Here is a 21,735-nt window from a genome sequence, read left to right as displayed (position 1 = left end):
TTAGACTTAAACTTAGACAGACTTTATTATAATTTTTTATACACAGGGTGTATAAAAAATAAATTTTGTTCAGTACAGTTCTCAAGACATTTTTCATCTTTTTAAAGTGCAGCCGTGATAAAGGTAAGCAGCATTGATAAATTAACCCTACTACTGTATATTGGTTACAGTTCAAACATTTAGGTTTTTTTTTTTTTGAAATCCAGTTTTATACAACATTCAGCGGTCTAATGGCAGTGGGGAAGAAACTATTCTGGAATCTGCTGGACCTGCATTGGATGCTTCAAAGCCTCACAGTCCAGGTGAGGGTGTCTCTGATGTGCACCCCCGGGAATTTGGTGCTGCTGACCACATCTACGGCTGAGCTGTTGATGAGCAGTGGAGCTTGGCTAGGTTCTTCCTGAGATCTCCTTTGTGTTCTCTTCGTTCAGGATCAGGCTAATTCAGAGGGTTGTACATTTTTTATTGCATATTTGAAAAGTATGATTCCAGTCAGAGGGCTGCTGAGTGATGCAGGGGGTAGGACTGCCGCCTTGCAGCAAGGAAGTTCTGGGTCTGATTCCCTTTCCAGGGTCTTTCTGCGTTGAGTTTGCATGTTCTCTCTGTGAATGCATGGGTAAATTAAGTAAATGTTACTTAATGTCTTTGTCATTGTTCCCCTTTTGGGACTCCGAGCTTTCAGTTATTAGTTATTCTGTTTTGTCGATCTTTGGTTTATTTTCCATTATATAACCAGTTTTTAGTTACTCTCTGTTACCCCCTTGTAATTGTTTCCTTTCCTTTGGCTTCTTTCTAGTTAGTTCCACTCACACCTGCTTCTTATTCAGCTCATTAGTCCATCCTTTGTTCTGTTCCCCTTACAGTATATACTCCACCTATACAGTCACTGCTGGTTCCTTGTTGTTGTTTTGTTTTTCCCTCGTCTCTGGCTTCCCAGGTGAGTTTTCCCTGATGCCTTCTGGTTTTTGGTTTTTACTATTTTGTATTTTTGGTTGTCTACCTCTGTTCTTCATTAAATCTGCAAGATTCACCTCTGCCTCCTGGTCTCTGAACTTGGGTCCTCAACCAACCTCAATAAAAATATTGATAATCTTCACAACTGTTATGTCTTATGGAGAGTTAAGTTTAATTGATTGTGGCAACTGAGTGTTGCTTAATATTGCAGCATTACATTTTATTTGAATCATTTGTGTGCAAATAGTTACAATATATTTTTTAAGTCAATTCTATTAGTTGTTTTGTCAGTGTACCTTCAAAAAAAAAAAGTAATCTGTCTATCAGAGCAGAATATTATGGGGTCTGTAGAATAAGAATTTTATCTGAATCTGGATCATAATCAAATCATTGTTGACAAGTAGAGTTCTCAGTTTTACTAGCTGGTATGATGCTGATGGTGGTAAAAATTGTATAAAATTTTAAGAAGGATTTTAAACTTGCCATTCTGAGTAATTCCTTCCCTCTGCTTATTAGCAAATCATGTCTCAAATGGTTCAGAGTATTTTCTAAGTTCGAGGAAGTCCTGACTAGATTAGGTGCTTTTCCTAGAAGGTGTGCTGAAGCAGCTTTGGCAGAAGCTAGATCCTCAAGATGATCTGGGTCTTATATGTTGACACAGCTTAAAATAGGCAGATGAGCAGATGTAACACTCTTACTGCATGGCCTTTGTTAAGATGCTGGCGCTATCTCTTTCTTCTCCTGCACTATTCAATATATTTTTCTTGTGCATGTAATTTCTCAAGCAGAAAGTGAGTAAAAATAATTTCAAAGAATTAATGAGCAAAAGTCTCCCCTTGCACCGGCATTATGAATAATTTATGGCTATATTTCAAAGTGATTGAAATTGTGAATTAATCCCATTAACCTCTCTGATAGCCAGAATTAAAGCATATGTCTTGACTAATGTTTGCTGGGCTTAGATTTAGTGCTTTTGAAAGAAGCCCACCAGATGGATAGTCACACGGTTCTTATATAGATCCTCGCAGCCTCTGTCCGATTCTGTGGAGGAATGACAGAGAGCTCATTGGAGGCGTCTGTCTCCTAGCAAGACATCTAGTATCGTCCTTTACCCTTATACCTCATAGCCTGTGATGAATGCATGGATGGACCCCCCCCACCACCACCACACAGATACATCTGACATTATTAACACAATATAAAATGTGATGGAGCACTCTGCCACTCTGCCAAGGCCCCTCTCATCCAGTCCAACACAGCTACCTTGTGATTTATTCCCACAGCCATGAAAAAGTAAGCGTGTTGTTAAAATGGCAGGTGTTTGCAGGCCACACGACTCACCAGGCACGATCAATAATGTCGCTCTTTTACATGCCTCATTTTGAGGCAGCCGCAGCATCATATGCCATTAGTGAGGCCATGATCTATTGGGGAGAAAACCTCTGTCTGCACTGAAACAGGCTAACAAGGTAACTCCACGTGCACACACATCCACTCTCTCAAAACACACATGCATACACGCTTGTGTTTGTATTGCTTCTACCTGCACTCCCACATAATTTAAGTGAGCTAATGTAGGAGATAATGTACTGTAAATGGCAAGTGCTTTGATTGATACCTGCACTTAGAACAATTACTGGTGTAAAAACTTTGGGAAGGGACAAAAGTTGGTGCTACTTATCGTGAGGTTACCTGCTTGTGTCCCGGGAAAGTGATTTGTTACTGTTTGTTGAGCATTTTCCTGAGGCTATAAAGTGTGACACAGCCAACAAATTAGGACTAATGTTCTTGTTCCAAATGAAAACTTAGCACAAGCTGCGAAAGAATGTGCTGTCCCTGCCATTCCGCAAGTGAACAGATTATCTCCAAATTATCTGGTTCAATGTCCTAACGTAAGAAGTTGGTTCCAGGCAAGTATCTCATTTATCATAGGTTTAATGGTAGCAAGTTATTTATATACTGGAATATCTTCTTTGTTATAAAAAATGTCTTAATTTTGATTCATTGCAAAAAAGTTTTTAATTTCGTCCCAACAATAATTCATCAAGTAAAAACATGTAGAACATTTAACAATTTATGCGCATTGTTCCCTGTTAAAGTTAAAGTTTTGATATTTTTGGGAAGCAGTAACAGTCTTCTGAATACCCCCAATGGAAAGCATTGCACATATATTTAAAATCACAGCAGTAAAAAAGCAACTGATTTGCAAATGACTCTGCATGGAACATGTTTAAAGTTTACAGCTTTGACAATATTAAATAAATGCATTTATTGGGTTGTTTTTTACAATTCCTCAAACCATCAACTCTGCTTTTGCCTTTATACACTGTGCTTTTTCTGCCATTAATATGAACTATTAATCTTTTTTCCAAAGGAATTCCTCATGCCACATAGACCTGACAGCCACAGAGCGATGGTTGTTGTGCGGTCAACAAACAATTTTCCAGGGCTTCACTGCCTCTCAAAGGCACTTTTTCCTGCAGCCCTGATCATTTGAAAAATGTCATTGTCAAAAGGTTCCTCTGCTTTTCTTCTCACACAAAGATGTCAGGCGGAGAGAGTTAGAATTTCTAAACGTGTTAATCCGCCTGAGCATAAGCTCGGCCCCTTCCTCCACACAGCTCTTCAGTCCAAGTCAGTGGGTTACAAATTTCCTGTTCTTAAGTAACACAAGTGTACCTTTTGAGTTAAGATGCAATATGAATACAGAATTCTTTTGGTGTGACACAATCCGGTCACAAAATTCATCAAGTTTACTTAGTTGTTTCTTCATCAAGCCTTTGTTTCATGAAAAAAATGACACCTGTTGGGTAAAAGTGCACATCTATAAATGTTGTGAAATGAGTGACAGTTAAGTTCAGTGCTGGATCAAGCAGAAAGATTCACTTAAGGTGCCTTGCAAAATTATTCAGCATTATATATGCCGAATAGTTTTGTTGTGACATTTTCCCAGTGTCCCTTTAAAAGCAGAACATTTTATGAAATGTTTTGGCAGAAAAACAGTTGAGCAGCTTAAGTAAAACTTGAATTGTCAAACTCTAGAAGACGTTTCCTTGCTCTGCCCCACACCCCCAATAAGACCATCTTTCAGCAGCTCAGCAGAGGGAGTTGATAGGTTGGTCTCCTCATTATGAACAGATCCTCTCCGCCTCTTCCTGCCTGCCACCCCAGCTCTGTTCATATTGTCCCACCTTTTTCCACATTCAACCTCTCATCAGTGATCTTTCCTGTCATCATACACACACACACACATCCCCCCGTCACACAGCCGTCTGATTGATGAGGCCACTTTTGATAATGGCATCAGGAACCGGGGTGTCTGCCTTGTCATTAGATACTATCAGTGCTGTCTTATTACAGCTGGGGAAGACCTCGGGCAGATAGAGGGTTTCCTCTGTGCACAGATATGGCCAGCTGATAATGAAGCTCTACAACTGTGTGCTCTAATATACCTGGCTGAGTTAATCCATCCATCACAAACGCCAAAGTTCAGGGAGCTCCTTCACAACCCATAAACTTCTGACTGTCAAGGTAACACCTGTACTTTTCTGTGGTGGGGGGTACTAACACAGAAATAAAAGATGGTGTCATGTTTGTGTCAAGATCAAAAAGATAGAATGTAGTGCTGTGAAAATTCAACCCTTTATATCATCTTGGGCATGTCAAAATCAAAGCAGAGTGATACATGCAGTTTGTTTACTCATAATGCTGAAAAAAAAAAAAAAAACACCTCTTATGCTTTAACAATACAGCTTAAGATATAGACTCCGGTAGTTATGAAGGTTCTGAAGAGAGTTATTTAGATTTGCATTTGTAAAAATCATGAATATGTATCTTATTTCTGAGTTGCAGGAAAAGGGCTTAAAGTATATATTTCTATTCGAGAAATTGAATGTATGTAAATATTCCTTGAAGCTAGGAATCAAAACCGAATAGTGAGTGAGTTTAATACAGAAACAGTTTAATCATCATTCAAAAGATCCTGGAAACAAATTTTAGTTACCTACATCAACTTAGAAGTATTGCAAAACATACAATCCCGAAAGATAACGAGCAAATCAGAGACCAAACATGAATCTGAATCACAGAACTGGAAACCACAGTTAACCCCGCACACATCACCATTAGCAAAATAGCAAGTGAGGACTGGCAAAATGTCCAACAACTGGTCCTCAATTTGATGGTGAAATTGGAAAAGACAGGTACACACAGACACACACACACAAACACACATGAAAAAAAAAATCACATTGCTGAAAAATAATTCAACTAACAGTAGTAAATTTTTTATGATTTCAGGTCAGTTGTAAAATATCCACCTTTAATATAGGAAAAGTTTTATTGGTAAAGAAATACATGTTGATCCTTCGCTAGGGAAAATACAGCTTGAATGGCCACTATATATGGTACCAGAATACCACTGAATGAACAAAAGTGATGTGTGTTATCTGGAAGCTTTCTTTTATTTTTGAACAAAGGTGAAGTAATGATCAAAAGACTGCAAAGGAGAAGGGGGCCCTGCAAGCCAGGATAAGAACAACACTCACAAAGGCTCCTGGCTCACCGGTGAAAGAATAACTGCAGTTTGAATTATGGATACATCTGAATGGTGTCTCCTCTCCACAGATGGCTGCCCACATGAGAATCCCTAGGCCTGTATAATTGTATTGCTAATAAGGAGCAAAGCCAATTAGGCATTTAAGTGTGCTGTAATCACTTGGACTGGAAGAGATGAAGAGACAACCCATGGAGGAGATGGAAAATCAGGCCAAAGGACAAATGAATGCCTCCACTAATTCCCCGGCACACTGACAAAAATAATTAGACATAAACTGTGCACGCTGAAAAGTCTCCACTGGGATTGAAAAGCTTCAGAGTTTCACAGTTCCTTCCCTGCTCCGTCTGTTTTGAGGCGCTCCAAGTGATCTTCATGAAAAGGAGGTACTGGAAGTGTTTTACCACACCCATATAAAAACACATTATCTTTATGTTTTAACATCTTATTTGGAATTTGGTAAGTTATGCACTTTTACCAAATCTTTTATTTTTCTCATGCTTTTCAAGACACTAAAGCAGAAAAGAACAAAACAGAACAGCACATAATGTAAACGTCAAAAGTAAATGTTTGTAGCATTAGCTCTTCAGGGGGCTGGTGTACCCATGTACAAACTGCACAGACGGGCCATAAAATTCTCTAGACAAGCTGTCTGTCACAACATTTGTTTGCCAGACTACATTCTTTTTCTGCCACAGAAAGTGGCAGTAAAAGGGGTCAGATTATCTGAGCCGCATTGCAATGCTCTCTCTAACTGCAATATGTCTGTAGTGAAATATGTTTAGTGGCAGGATTGTCAGCACAAAGCCGGATGCCGAGTAGGTTTTTTCTCATGTTCGGGAACTTTTTAGAAATCAGGCGGCCAGGAGGACAAAGGGCTGGGATGTCTATGAGGACTATCAATACATTTAAACAGGGGCACGCATTTCTCATAAAGCGTCTCCAAAAGCGTTGCAAGCCAATGGGAGGAGAAGGGGTGGGGTGAGGTGGGGCTGGGGGGGGGCGGGTGCTGCTTGATCAACCCATAAAGGGAAACTCAGTTATGAGCAAGGAGAAGAAAAAGAGGAAGAAAGAACTGGGTGAAGGGGGAGAGAGAGAGAAAATTGAAAGAAAGGGTCATGAGTGGCAGTTGATTTGAGAAGTTTCTGCGAACCCCACAAAGGGCCATGACATCATCAGGTATTGAAGTGAGAGCAGACAAGAAGGGTTCTTTAAAAATCTACCCGCTTACTGAGGCTGTAATTACATTTGTGCTAAACATGCCCAAGTGCTCCTGGGCTGAGGGAGGGGGGATCATTTTTTTGTGGCGGAGGCTGAATTAATCAGCTCTGTTTGCTATGCCGACTAAAAAAAATGTATATTTTTCATCTAAAGCCAACCCCCCCCCCCCACCTTGTTTTTGATGTTCCCTTTCTTTAAAGTTTATTTGTTTTTTAAATTCTCAGTTTTGCTTTTTATACTTTTGCACCAGTTATGCAGGCCTCCTCAACTTTGAGCTGCTCCGAAGCACCGGGAGCTTTTAAAGCCTTTGCAATGCATGCCGGGTAGGCATGGTGTACAGTGTACAAAAAAGGAATGCCATCAAGTAAGTTATGCATATATTGAAGCAATGTTTGGGAAGAAACTTTAACATGCATTATTCTTTCAGTTTAGCCTTTTTTCAACGAAAGGAGCAGTATGAATAGGGAACACAGTAAATCATTCTTTAGTTCTGCCAGTGCGGTTTTCACCCAGAGCCACTTCCCACAAAGTCTTTATCTATCTAGTGCCTTGCTGTGAGTCCACCCTAGTGTCAGCTTTCTAAATATACAATACTCCCCCTGTTTGTTGTGTCACTTTTTTCACTGCAGTAATGAATCAAAGTAAATCTGTCATGTTGCAGCAGATTGACAAAATCCTGAAATGCGCTTTAACCACCATCTAACTCGTCGGCTAATATAAATCAAGCTTGAACAGTTGTGGTGGCTGCGGTGTGATGTAAGGGTGACAAATTCATCAGTCTGATGATATTTGCGGGCCTTGGGCTTTTCCTCCCAGTTGCTGACATGCTGGAGAGCAACATGACGTGTCGTCACTGCCGTGACAGACCCACAGTGGCTGCGCCGCGGCACACTCAGCCAGCAAATCCAATTAGCTTTCCCACGACAATACGCCCTGCTGTCAGAATGGTGCACTGTAATATGATAAAAATTACAGACAAACACTTCCCTTAGGGATACGAGTGTCAAGAAACAGATGGAAACACGTTAATACCAAGCTTACAGCTCACTGGCTGCATATTTTGATTCATAATTCTTCCTTTGACAGGATATAAAACATCCATGTCATTACATATTTTTATGCCAGATCTTTTGGACCGCGGGCTAGTTTTGTACAGTATGCCTGTTACCACATGCAGCTTAGGAAGTACAGCGGCTTGCAGAGAAACTAGTTACACATTTCAATGTTTTTGACATTACTGTATACCCAGAACACTATTTGAATTTTATGCGATAGATTAACACAGACTTTTTTTAACTCTAAACTCTGTAAACAATGCGGCATGCACTTAGATTAAGTTCCCCTAATTCAAGAAATTACCAAAGCATATTTTTACAACAGTGAAATACGACATACCACAAAAGCTTTAAATCTTTTGTGGTGTGTCTATTAGCTCTCCACATCTTAAAACTGAAATACTTTAATTTGTTTTTGCAAATTAGCTTAAGATCAGCTCAGTCAGACAGCGTGAGGAGTTTTTTCTCCATCCATCCATCCACCTTCACGTAGCACCCATCCATCTTCCCCGTTGCTGTGAAAAATAGCCTTCCCACAGCAGGACCCTGCCCTGCCACCACCATGTATCACTGGTGCTGTTTAATTTAAGGAAATGAGCAGTGTTTGGTGTGTATGACAAACTGCATTTTGAATGTGGAACAAAATTCCAAGTTATAACTAAAACAACTTTTTCTATATATTTGTTGTTTCCACTACATGGCTTTTGAAGGAGCACGACATTTTTGAAACATGAGCTTGTTTTTGGCCCTTCTTGCATGAAATTAATATTTTGGAGAGAACAATGGATTCCCCATCTGAGCTGTGGAACCATGCAGCTCCCCATGAGTTGATTTTTGCATTAACCCCTTTCGTTTCTTCTACTACTTTATAATCTAAACTTGCTTTAACCTTCTCCAGCTGCTGGATTTTATCTCAGTATCAAAGTAAAAAAGTTTCATTGGAAAGTTGTTTATTATTAGCTAAACAGTTTTATCAAAGCTTTACACTTTATTGGGTGTAATCTAGTTAAAATATTGTTAAGATGCCTTGAGGTTTTTGAAATGTATAATCGTAAAATGAGGCAAATCTAAAAAGCCTTAATAGATGTTTATACTTCTGCCACCTACCATAATGCATGTTTAGAATAAAACCATAGAAGTAAGGGAAAATTGCTTTTTAAGATTCTCTAAGACCTTAGTTTTGCAGCCAGTAATGATTCGCAGTTAGATTGGATCCCTATAACCTCCAGCTCTGATCCATTTTCTCCTTGCCATGATCTATTTTATGGATGTTCCTCCATGATTGCTGCATGTTGCCATTGATGATTTCCTGTCTTTATTTCTCTGAGGACCAAAAACACCTGCCGCTTTAATCACTAAATCCTTCCCAGCAGGAATGGCATCACTGAATGGACAGCAGGGTGTTATCTGACATTGATAGAAACAACATCATGTGGATTCTGTATATGACAGCAACAAAGAAGTGGTTAAAAAAAAAGATGAAGAAGAAAATGGGTCCTAGTACAGTCTGTTGCCACGTGAGTCATTGAAATAACAGGAAATCTACTGGAGTCTAAGGTCTGATTCACTGCACAAACATAAAACATGAAAACATATTTTTTATGACTCACCTCTATCAAATGAAGGGTCATACTCATATTAAACGTGTCATGTCTGTGGTTTTCCCAGAAGTTAGGTTAATCATCTAATCTATAAACCACTGTCATGGTTTTTAATACATTACCAGATGAAACAACATAAGTGTTTTTCTTTTAAGGTGTTTTTCTTATAGATTTCTATGGTTTTTTTGATAAATTTTTTTTTTGGTCAAACTGGAAAATGTTATAATTCCCTGGCCCCTATTACATCACATCAGGAAGAAGCTTAAGTCATTCTGAAATTTGTTCCAAACAGGTTAAGATGTCTCTGTTTGCCCTGCTGGACAACAGCCTTGACAGCTATGAAATAATCAACCAGTAAGGCTAACAGCAGCACTGTTTTTGTGGCTGATAAACTAATCAACCATGGCTCAGTTTGACTGAAGGCGAGCCAAAGTTTGCATTACCCATCAGCATGTTGCCTCTCGATGGAATTTTTCTCTGAACACAAATAATGACTAAAGTTTGCACAGAGATGAACAGATGTTTTTATCAGGTTTTCATGGAAAACAATTTGTCCTTGAATGGACAAAGTTTGTACACATGGACTTTTATGAAAGATCCCATTTACAAATTCACATGAAACCTCCCTACCCACACACATCCCCTTAGTGAGAGATAAGCAATGGAGATTAATCAATATCTAACTTAACAGAAACACAAGCACACATTCAGAGTGGGTTACTATCAGAGTCACTGGTTTTGCTTTTACTGGCCACACCTTAAGTTTTATTAAGATTTTATTAACTATTATTAATATCACAAAGAAAACATACTTTTTTAAGTTTATGGATCAGTGTCAGTGAGACGTGATCTTCTATGCAGAATAAAACCGATGCTACACCATTGTATTGGTAGGAACATTTAAGTCTATAAACTATACGTGTGTCATAATGCAGAATCAAAGGGATTTTCCTGGCCATAACTTTTTTAATTGCATAATAATCTTACCCTTCAGTTATCTAATAACAGGAAACGGACACTACAATTCATACATGCTCACTAATTTTGGGCAATAATAGTTTGGAAAAAAGGTTGACTGGTCTGATAAGTCAAGATTTCAGTCACAGCATTTAGTTTGTAAGGTCATAATTACCTATAGGTAGAAATGAATAGGTTTACATAGAAATGTAATGACTTACTGTAATTGTTATCAGTATGACTATGATAAAAGTTTTGTTTTCATTGCAAGTAGCTGGGATTGTGGATCAAAAGGTCCGTAACCTATGACTTAACATTTACCTGAGCAACTAACTTAACATTTGTTTCAGGATCTCCCTTCATCCAATTTGCTCTTGCAAATCATTGTATAACTATTCACCAAAAGATCAGCTATTATTGCTTCAAACTCAGTGTTGAGTGCTTTTCTCACTATAGTTGAATACTACGGAATGATTCAGTGTTTCTGCTCTCTTTTCACTTGCAAATCTCTGCTGCAGTGATTATCTCCCATTTGTATTATATCACAATAAAATTCTAGCTTATTCTATTTTCTTGTGGCTGGTACACCTACCTTAAGAACCAGATCAGTGTTGTAACCACCTGCTTTCAAATGTTATTGTTTAGCATGAAGGGCAGGTGCAGACAGAAGATTTGAAGTATGAAAAACGGGCAGCTGCCTCTCTGGGATAATAGTGATTCTTCAGTGCTTACGACAGATCTTTCCCAGTCGTGCTACAACAAACCCATGATTAACTGAATGATAAAAATATCGAAATTCCTGTCTCATTGGAAGCCTCCACTTATGATAAGTCAATCATCAATTAAAAGCCAAAGAGTTACCAACTCAAAAGTGTTAATGCTTATCATATAGCTACTTATACATTTTGGACTTCTGTACCAGCAAATATTTAACTGTATGTCCTGCACTTAGATAGGTCACTCACACAGAAATGATGTAAAACTATGATAAGAAACATTACCAAGTGTAGGCGTGATTTTCTAAAAGACTAGATGTGTTTATATCAAAGTTTCTTATGCACATTAAAGAGTTTGATAAAAACAGCAAAATTAAAATGAATGAACTAAATAAAACAAAAAAATAAATTAAATAATTATTTGAGGTGTTTTTTATATTTTATAAAATAATAAATGCAATAAAGCGGAGATGGAAACATGTTTGAGAAATCAGTTCAGATGCACTAAACATTTACCTTACATGTCGGATCAGCTGTTTCCTCTGCTGGCTTCCTGAATACCAGCATTAGAATTGCTTTTCTCTCTCCACATCTCCGGGTGGGTTTAACCATCTCTAATAGAAGCTGATAAAGAAGTACAACTTGCCTTAAGGCAACACATTCATTAAAACCTTGCTCAACTACTGATATGTGGTCCATGCTGGTTTGCAAACTCCACAGTAATTCCTGCTTATTACAGCCATGCCTAATGTCATTGTACCTGTATGATGACATCACGGTTGGCTTCTATTGGTTATTTTGCTCCAAGAGATAAAAACATCTCATTTGGATTTTAAAAGTCCACTTGTAATTCCAATGAAATTATGATAAAGTTGAGACCGCTAAATAGAGTTTAGCCTAATCTGATCCAATTGTCATGCAAATTTTAAGCAAACTTTAAAAATATTGAAAAAAAGGAAAATGCGAATTAGACGTGTTGTGATCCAGTAGATCAAAGATCAATACTGGGGTTTTAGTGAGTTTAATTAGGAAAGTTAGAGATGCTTCATGTCAACCTGTGTCAGTGATGCTACATTTCATGTGGAGACATTGAGAGAGAAATGCTATTCTTATGGAAGAAAATCAGTCTCATTGGAATCTGCCTTTTTTTGTACACCAACACTTTAAACACTGAGTTTTTTTACATATTGAAGTCCTTACACTGAGTTTTTATCTGGTAGAAATTCAGCTGCAAAAAATTCCCCTGCAAATAATTCGACTGCAAATGTGTGACCTTTTGGTTAACTCAAGCCATAGCAATCTAAACTCAGTGCAGTCGAGCAGATTCTAGCCAATGAAATTAGCTTATTTGGTCATGTGACACAACAGTAGGGTGCCCAGATGTCCGGCTTTAGGGCAGACAGTCCGGATTTTCATTGCACCGTCCGGCGCCGCATCCAGCCAGACATGTATTTGACCTCTTTTATGAGGCACCAGGCTTGTAGAGCAGATTTTTATTTATTTTTTGCTGGGCTGCAGCACAATATCCAATCATCAAAAATGCATCACTATCTGATCTAACAGATGATTGGCTAAGAGTGGCGGCGTGTCAGATAAAGATCTGCTTGTCATTGGTTACAAAAGTAGAATCAGAATTACTGTTGCTAAGTGTTAAAGTTAGCGTCCTGTCAAAACCAGGACGTCGTTTAACCCAGAATGGACAAAAGATAATGAATTTATTACCAAAGGTAGTGGAGATTCATTCCATGGTTTCTGCCACTTTGTCGATGCGATGTGGGCGTAAGCAGTCGTAGAAAAGCTGCAATTGAACGGCATACGAGTATGGATTAACATAAAAGTAATAAACGTGCAGCATTGAACTCTTCAATGTTGGCTTTTACATTAAGTTTTGTCGCCCCTGGATGCTAAAATAACTTGTGCAGAGCTGCAAGGTGGACTATACTATAGAACATCACTAGTCCTATGGAAGTATAGACTGTGACATGAAAGTGGATTTCAGTGATTTGCCCATAGCTAAAGGGATGACCATAAAGACAGGTCTGCTGCACACACAGACACTTAAGATAAGTTCCCAAAAGACTGAGGCTCTTAAAAATCAAGCTATTCTTTTAGAGCAGTTGAATGTGTTTTCTACAATCTCTTTTTTTGTTTAAAAATAATATTAGGCTATTTTATTATGAATCTTTCTTGTTATAAAGATTTTTTTAACGTTTAAGTCCACACATCTTATGCTTTGTGGTATTCTGCACTTTAAAGATTCATCTCGGTGGGCACTTTTTAAACACCACAATGTATTAAATAAATAAAAATGCTGGCAACCAATTCTTTTTTACATTTTTTAAATATTTTGTTCTATTCAGCTACACAAGCATCCTCTTAAAACTACTAAGAATTGTACTATAAATGTGACTTTATCCGATTCTTATGTACACCTTAGTAATTTATTGATATGCCGCACAATGTCCTCCTTTTTGCTGCTATGGAATTGGCCACCCTACACAACAGTTGGGCATAGCTTTGTTCCCGGCTGAATGAAGCTGAATAAGGATTTTATCTTGTTAAATAGATATGATTACAAGACGTCAGGTTTCTACTAGTAGACAGCCAATAGAATTTTTCATCTAATCGGACTGAGTAAAATAATTAAGCTGATCACAGGTAGCATGGCACCCCTGTCTGCGAAGGCTCTTGGTTTAATCTGGAAGAAGCAGCCGGTGGCTATCTTATTTTTTTTTCATACCAAATGAGCTAATTTCATTGGCTAGAAGCTGCTCTGCTTTTAGCCAGTGAATAGATTGCTTTGGCTTGAGTTCACCAAAAGGTCAACACATTTGCAGTCGAATCTTTTGCAGGCAAATTTTTTGGAGGCAAATTTTTTGCAGGAGAATTTTCTGCAGCTGCATTTTTTTTATTGAATTTTCACTATATAAAAATTCCGTGTACGGAATTGAATGTGTAAAAAAATAATCAGTGTTTAAAATTTGGTGCAAAAAAAATTCGTTGTTGAAAATTCGGTGTAGAAAAAAGAAGAATCCAATGATACTGTATTTCTTCCTTATATTCTACTGGGACAGTCACAGTGGAAAGAGTTGAACAGTCATGTGACGTAAATATAATATGTTTCCATCTCCTCTTTTTTTTTCTTTGTAAAAGTAAAAAAAGCACCTCAAGCAAGCTCAAAGACATTTTGGTTTGATTTTTCAAAATGTGCATCAAAGATTAAAGTTTATGGAAACACATCTAATTAGGCAAGATATCCTGTGATTTGTTCTATTTGAACCTAATGCTGAAATGTATAAAATCACTAGTAATCAAGCCAAATTGTATGAGCATTAAAGATTAACACATCTAAACAGCATGTCTTGAGAATACAAGGCGGATTAATTGCAAACACATATAGAAAAGAGAGAAAATTCACAGCGGTTGCTGAGGAGCAGCGATGGAACCCCACAGAGTTCAAAGATGACAAGTTTCCCACAGAGAAACACAGAGACTCTTTTAAAATTGTCTCTTTCTGTCTCTTTAGAAGAACTTTCAGCCTGTTGTGAAATAAGATTGTGCTTCATTAGCTTTTAGAAAGATTTGCATATCTTACAGCTCTTCTAATTGACATAGTCCAGATATCCAGGAGGTTTCCAATGGGATTATTCTCCAGCTGTGAGGTTGGTATGCTGTAGCCTGTTTGTCTAGCAAACAGGCTCTAATGCTCACTGACCAGTCAGTTTAGAGACTGGTCACTTCTGGCTCTGAGCCTGCTTATAGATTTCCTTTGCTGTGTGGCCTAAGAAAGGTCAAGAGGTCACTGTGTAGGATGGGATTCTCTGAGTTATTGTTCTCGAGGGCCTTGGGTGTTGGATCTATCATCATTAGTGCTGCGCTTTTCCCTTATTAAGTGACTGCCCAATTATGATGGAGGGAAAAATATTCCAGATCTGTTGTGGTTGCATTTTTTTATTTTACTTCATAACTTTACCAAATAGGACAAAGAAATCTAAATGCTTAGTCAAATATAAATAACCAAGATCTTAATAGAAATATGTTACCTGTAAGTTTATATTAGTCTTAGCTTTGTTTCCGAGGTGGAATTCCATTATCTGATGTATGAATATGTGATTTCTAAAACAATATACAAGAGCCATCTGCCATATGACTTCCTTTTAGAAAGACCACCAGAGCACTGTCCATAGGCTGTGTTCAGGTTTCATGAAGACAGCTGGGGAGTCTCACACTGATGAATATGGCCAAACACATGCATTCATGGAAATGTTTACCTAAAGATTGTGAACCTGGGTTAGAAATTGCGACCGAGGGCTAACATGAGCATCCTCCATCAACCCGGTCCCTTTAGTTCACCGCTATTAAAGCTGTCCGCATGATATAGGTGAGAGAAGCCAGCTGTTAGTCAACGTGCCGCCTTTCATCCCCCATATGCTCTCCAAAGCAAACGATTCCCCAATTTTATCATTGTCCCAGTTTAACCTTTGACCCCATATGGGAAACTGAATAATGAATTCCATATTTCCCAAAGGCAAATGGTAGGATTGGCTGTTAGTGACCATCAATCAAACTGAGAATCCCTGACCACTGCTTCACATGCTGTCTCCAGGTATATATGTTTTTTTGATTGCTTGCTAGTAGGCCTTGTTTCAGTTATAAACGCATTTCAACACAAAAAGTGAAATGTATTTATGAAAATCTAATGGTTTTGTCCAATTCTGAGGTGGACATACAACGTAATATTAATCTGTGAAGTAGAAGAAAATGATAGCCTACATTATTTTAAATGTTTTACAAATGGAAATCTGAAATACCGTATGTGATATGAATTTTAATCTCATAGCTATACATATAAGCCAGTGAAGTCCAGTGTGGAGCTTATTTTCATTTTAAATTGGGATAATTATATTTTTAGAGAGTTTGGGGTGGAGTTGTTGAAGCATTTGAAGCAAGATTAAGATTTGAAGCTCTCTAATTTTTTTAACATTGAAAGGCTGTTACATTCACATTCTCTTATAAACAGAGGCCTTGACCAATTAGGGAAGAAGTCAGATCTGGAGACGCTGCGAAGATTCAGAGGTTTGGTGGGAAATTTGTGGACTTAAATATTTCTTCATTCATTGTGGTGACAACAGTATCTTATGGGAATGCTTCTCTTAAGCAGGGACAGGGATGGTCATCAGAGCTGATAGGAAGATAATTTGAGCTAAATAGAGGCAAGTAATATAAAGAACAGTAGATGATTGATTTATGGGGTATTTCTTCGGGAGGAAAACTAAACATACATTTGCAGCTCCAGTGAAATAGATCACATCAAAGCATGTCAGTTTGACCCAATCAATAGACAGATTATTTAAGAATTTGTGGTTAGAATTGAAATTGTTTTTAACAGAATCTAATCCAACTGAGCTTGAGTCTTTGCATGAAGAAGGATTGGCAGAAATGTTTGGGCTCTACGATTGCAGAGTCTGAGACAGACTCTTAGAAGATGACTGAACTGGAATGTAGACTGGGACATACTATCTGAAGTGACACCTTTTTTTGATAGTTGAAAACAAAGCAAACAAAACAAAGCAAAAGAAAAAAAAACTTTTCAAAAGTATTGGCTTAGATAAGAACCGTGTGAAAAATCAATGTGGAAGCTCAGTTGTCAGTATGACGATGTGCTGACTAACTCTCACAGGAGTAATGCAGAGTGGGAAGAGGGTTTTAAGGACGCCCACTGGAGATAAGAGACTATTCACATGGGAACAACACTAGCCCTCCTCTTTATTTCTAAAGTCACCAAATCTTTAGAGGAACAGAGTTGAGTATTTGCCTTCCTCAGACTGAGACTGGGATGACAGCTTGGGGCCCAGTGGCAAGCGCTGTTGACAGTGGGAAAAGGGGAACAGGACGAGCAAAGTAATCTCCCTCTAAGCCATGCCTATTTATCACAGAGGAAATGATAAGAATCAGATTTAAAGGTGAACCCTGAGATGGGTCAGAGACTCACACAGGCAGTAACGTGATCTGCAGGAGAGCGCTGATAACCCTGGACAATGTGGGGGGACGTCTGTCAGATAAATAAAACAAACGGTCTAGAGCTATAAAAAAAGGGGGGGGGGGGGACAAGCACGTGGTTCTGGCTTCAGAGTACACATTCAGATTCAACAAGAATGGTCGGATAGTAACAGCCGAGGGGGAGGAAAGAGGGATGCTCAGGAAGATATAAAGAGGGTGAAAAGTGTTGGCAGGCAGAAAGGGATAGCCAGTCAGGATGGGGTATACATTAAATACATGCTGTAGTAAAACTTGGTACCAATTGACAAACAATATATAGTAGATAGGTATCACAGATGTAAATATTTATTTTTTAAATAAACCGCTTTTATATACAGCTTTACTTGGGGCACAAGTTGAGCCACTTCGTCACCACTCCTTCCTCAACAAAACGGAGACTATCGTTTCAACAAAAAAACCCAAAAGCGTTTATGATTCAAAAAATATGAAATGACTGGGCATCCACTGGGGTCTTCACAGGCCAAAACATCTGCTGACTAAGTACCACACCACAAAGGACGTCTCAAATGTGCTTCAAAAATGATAATCCCTTTTAGCAATAAGATGTTGGGGGCAACAGTGGCAGTACAAGCAGGAGTTTGCCCTGAAATGGGTTCAAAGGGTTGTTGTCAATATTGTTGTTGTGTGCGTAGGTAAGAATCTTTGCTCACATTTCCTACTGATGGTGGTTTATTTGGCAGTGATCCACAGGGCAGCTGTGGCTACAATCTAGCTTGAAATTTTTTTTTGAATTTGATTTAAATGCTCTAAAATAACCTCAATCAGTCTCATACATCAGATTTAAACGAGGGACTGAGAGTTATATTCAAATTTTGGTGGCATTTGTTTAGGTTATCAGTGGGGTAACCAGTTATTCAAGCATTTAATTTTTCCCAGGTTATTTTGACACTTTATTCGCCTAAATTCCACAATGATAAACCTAGAAGTATATCTATATGTCAAGATTGCTGGAAAAAATTGTTTGCCTCCTACCTCATCAATGTAAAAAAAAAATAATGGCTGTGGAATAGCAAGATTTAACCACTTGACCTAATTTCATTAGAATGATGGGAATAGGCATTTACAATTACAAACAGTTTTTTTGTATTTGCCCAAAATAGCATACCTTTGTAAATAAATGCTGTTGTATGCAGTAAAGGGTCAGAATACAATGTAACTTTGATGTCCTTTTTATCCAAATAAAAGCATTGTATTCACTGGGTTTATGGCAACCACTGGTTGATTTTTATGACTCAACTACAAACAGAAACAAGGATCTAATCAGTGCAGTGCACCACTATGGATTGGACCCTCTTTTCCGACTGTGCTACTAGTGGGCGTCTGAAGCAGATTGCCCTTTGCCCTAAATGTCGCCTGCTGAGGTCACTCTACAGCCTCAGGGACCCCTAGGTCATTTCCCCTCAGAGGAACAACAGTGCTCTGACCTCTGGGAATCTTCTCCTGCGCTGCAACGCGTGTGAGGTCATGTTTTCCAGGCCTTGTGCTCGGATTTGTGTTTTCCTGTCCTCTGTGTGCACTGTATCAACACAGCTCTGCAGTTATGAAAATATAGCAAGGCCGACCAAAGCATATCCCATGCCATCTAGCGAACAATGGTGAAAAAACAAGTCACTGATATTGCACAGGTCGGTAACTAGTGAGATAAAATGTGCAAAATGTGTAGGCTGTGTTTGTCCCTCTAAAAAAGTCAATAGGACTGAGGGGTGGACAGCAGTGTCCCACGCAGTAAATTAATGGCTGGAGCTCCTGAGTGGAGATGACTGATGACTTTAATACAGACCTCTGGAGCCCTGTTGCCACTGTCCCTTTACTGTCTGAGACACTGGATCTTTTAAAGGGACAGAAATTAATCTTACTTCAGTTTCAAGAGTTACTTATGGAGCTTCTTCTGATTCAAGCAATCTACCTGTAAAGTTAGTGATTTGCCACAGAAAACTAGTTTCCTACATATAAGCATGGAGGCATTAAAGATTCTGTAGTAACTCATGAGGAAAAAACAATTTTGGAACAAAGCACATGTTTTTTCATCATTCTTTAAACAATAGTCAAAACATTATGGTCTGATCTTTAAAAGGTTTTCATGTCCTAAAACACATAAACATTTGTTAGAACATGCAGAGAAGATTGGAAGTGGAAACCTCTTTCTGCATGTGTGCCGGCATCAATATGCAGAACGTATTCTAAAGCAAACTGAGGAAATTCGTGGGTGGAGGATACACAAAATATTAACATAGAATGCAATTTTCCAAGTCTAAAATCCTAACCATGGCTAGTTTTTTGCTTTTTTTTTGAGTATTTCTGAAAGTTAGGTGTAAACTTACATATATTTCTTTGGTCATTGTTTCCAGGCATTTTTATTCACAATTTACATGTAAATATATTTGGAACATAAGAGATAACAATAGTAGAATAACAACAACTAATAACATCTATGCATGGCAAAAAATATTGCAAGAGAAAAATGAAATATTGTGGTGTTTAAATACTTAAAATTCGAAATTTGATCTCCTTCGACTCAACAAAGCACTTAGTGTTTGGCTGCCTACATAAGGTGCTCTAGAAATATTTGAATTTTTAGTACATATATATATATATATATATATATATATATATATATATATATATATATATATATATATATATATATATATATATATATATATACATAGCTTAGCTTAGAACCTCATCTTTCTTTTATGACCACTCTCGAACTGCCTATAGAAAATGCAATTTGCTAATTTTCACCGGTTGAAACCCAACTGGTTTGCATTAATTTACAGCAGCAATCTTTGCATATCACGCTCAACATTCTGTGAAATTTAGATTAAGACCATAGTCCATTTCAAAATTTGTATATACTGAATTTTCATTTTTGTGTGAAATTAAAGTAGCTACTTTCCTATACATTTATACACTATATCCCAATGAACATTATCTTGAACACACAATCCTTACTGTGACAGATGGAGGTAACAGCATCATGCTATTGAGATGCTTTTCTTTAGTAAAGACAGCGAAGCAGGTCTGAGCGAATAAATGGTAAGAACAAGCTTAAAGTAATACGTGACGCTATTGACAAAAAAAATCTGTTTAAGACTGTAAAACTCTTGAGCATAATACCTATGTTTAATTTTGAACAGGAAAGTGACTTAAAATGGAGATCTGGAAAGGAAAGGAAAGGAATTGGGATAACCACATTCAACCACATCCTTGTATTAAAATGTGTTTTCTCCAGGGGGCTGATGACAAATGCGTAAAAAAACAATTCACTTCACTTCCACATGATAATATTCTCTATGTTGTAACTTAAAATATGAGAAAGTCCAGGTAGTTTGCATACCTGAAGTGTACTTAGGTTTTAAAGTGACCGAGGCGCATTTCCAGCTGCTTTCTGTAGCATGAGAAGACAGTATCAGTCTTTCTGTAAAAGCAAAAGCCAAGGAAGTTATAAGTAAACACCACAGTGTGATTCTGATGAGTCACCAGATCACACAGCTATGAGGCTATGCTGTTTATATCTCCCATGAGGTAATGTCTTCCTCATATCATCTAAACACACAATTATAATGCCAGCCGTGCCCAATCAGAATGTCCAAAACCCTCCATCCATATGATTAGCACATGAATCACACAGTCACACAATGACTGGATTGTTCTTAAAATCCATGGTGAATTTAGCCCTATGATGTTATATTCAAAACTGAAGATATCCACTTTTTAGCTTAACTTTTGGGTGTATATGCATAGGATAAGATATGTGTAACACCTCAGAGGATAAAAAAGCAAAGAAAAAATCTGGTAACCTTTAAATGTTTCAATGGCTGTTTTCTCACATTTTTCATTAGACAGCGAGCAGAAGCTAACTGCATGCAGCCTGCTCCAAACCTGCTGTTTAGAAACAACAACAGTAAACAGATTCACACCAACCCCCTCCTCACATTCCACAAGTTTTCAGCTCCATGTTTGTCGGAAACTTAGTTAGCTCCTGGCCACATAATTGCAAGAGCATTCTCTTAACTGCATATTCCCTAAGTTTCCAAAATGCTTCCTTCACACATCGCCTGAAAGACGTTATTCCTCCCAATTCAGAGAGTTTCTTTTCATATATCATTAAGGTTTCCCCTTTGCACTCAAACTTACTTTCTCCGTTTTTCTTATCCTCCTTTTCTTTGACTCCCTTGGCCACTTGTATGCTAGTGTCTGCAGCTGTATTTTTAATCAAGTGAAGGATCCATAGAGAAATGGGCATTTCTTTCAGGAGCATTACATTCTTGCTCCTCCTGTCTGTGCTCATGGATCACTGGTTAGCTTAGAAATACAGCCGACACAAAAGCAGCAGCTGACATGTGGAGCTTAATGGCAATAATGGCCATTTTTAGACCCAATCAATCACATTTAGTGGACATCTCCATTTTCTGCCAGTGAAAAGGTATAAATAATAATAATGATAATAAAAAAGAGAAACGGGATGCAGAAAATGCTGGGTAGAAAGAAAAAAAAGCCCCGCCTCGGTAAATATTTTAACTGCTTATTAAGATTTGGAGCGCACCACAAAAGGAGCATCTGTGCTCCACAGACCGGAGTGAAAGGAGAGACCCAGATGGTTCTCAGAACAT

At 38.1% G+C, this 21,735-nt stretch overlaps 1 long non-coding RNA gene across 1 annotated transcript in view; it reads right to left on the bottom strand.

Moving 5' to 3' along the window:
• LOC119797945 overlaps positions 1 to 21,735 on the bottom strand; it is an 83,910-nt gene that overhangs the window by 6,618 nt on the left and 55,557 nt on the right. The window contains exon 2 of the long non-coding RNA XR_005282641.1: positions 12,782 to 12,857. This is a non-coding gene — a long non-coding RNA (uncharacterized LOC119797945). The remainder of the gene's footprint in view (positions 1 to 12,781; positions 12,858 to 21,735) is intronic.

The sequence above is a fragment of the Cyprinodon tularosa genome, unplaced genomic scaffold (assembly GCF_016077235.1).
Source record: "Cyprinodon tularosa strain WSP-4 unplaced genomic scaffold, ASM1607723v1 ctg604, whole genome shotgun sequence".
Lineage (NCBI taxonomy): Eukaryota > Metazoa > Chordata > Actinopteri > Cyprinodontiformes > Cyprinodontidae > Cyprinodon > Cyprinodon tularosa.
The sequence above is the reverse complement of the archived record's forward strand: the minus strand, read 5'-3'. Positions and strand labels throughout refer to the sequence as shown.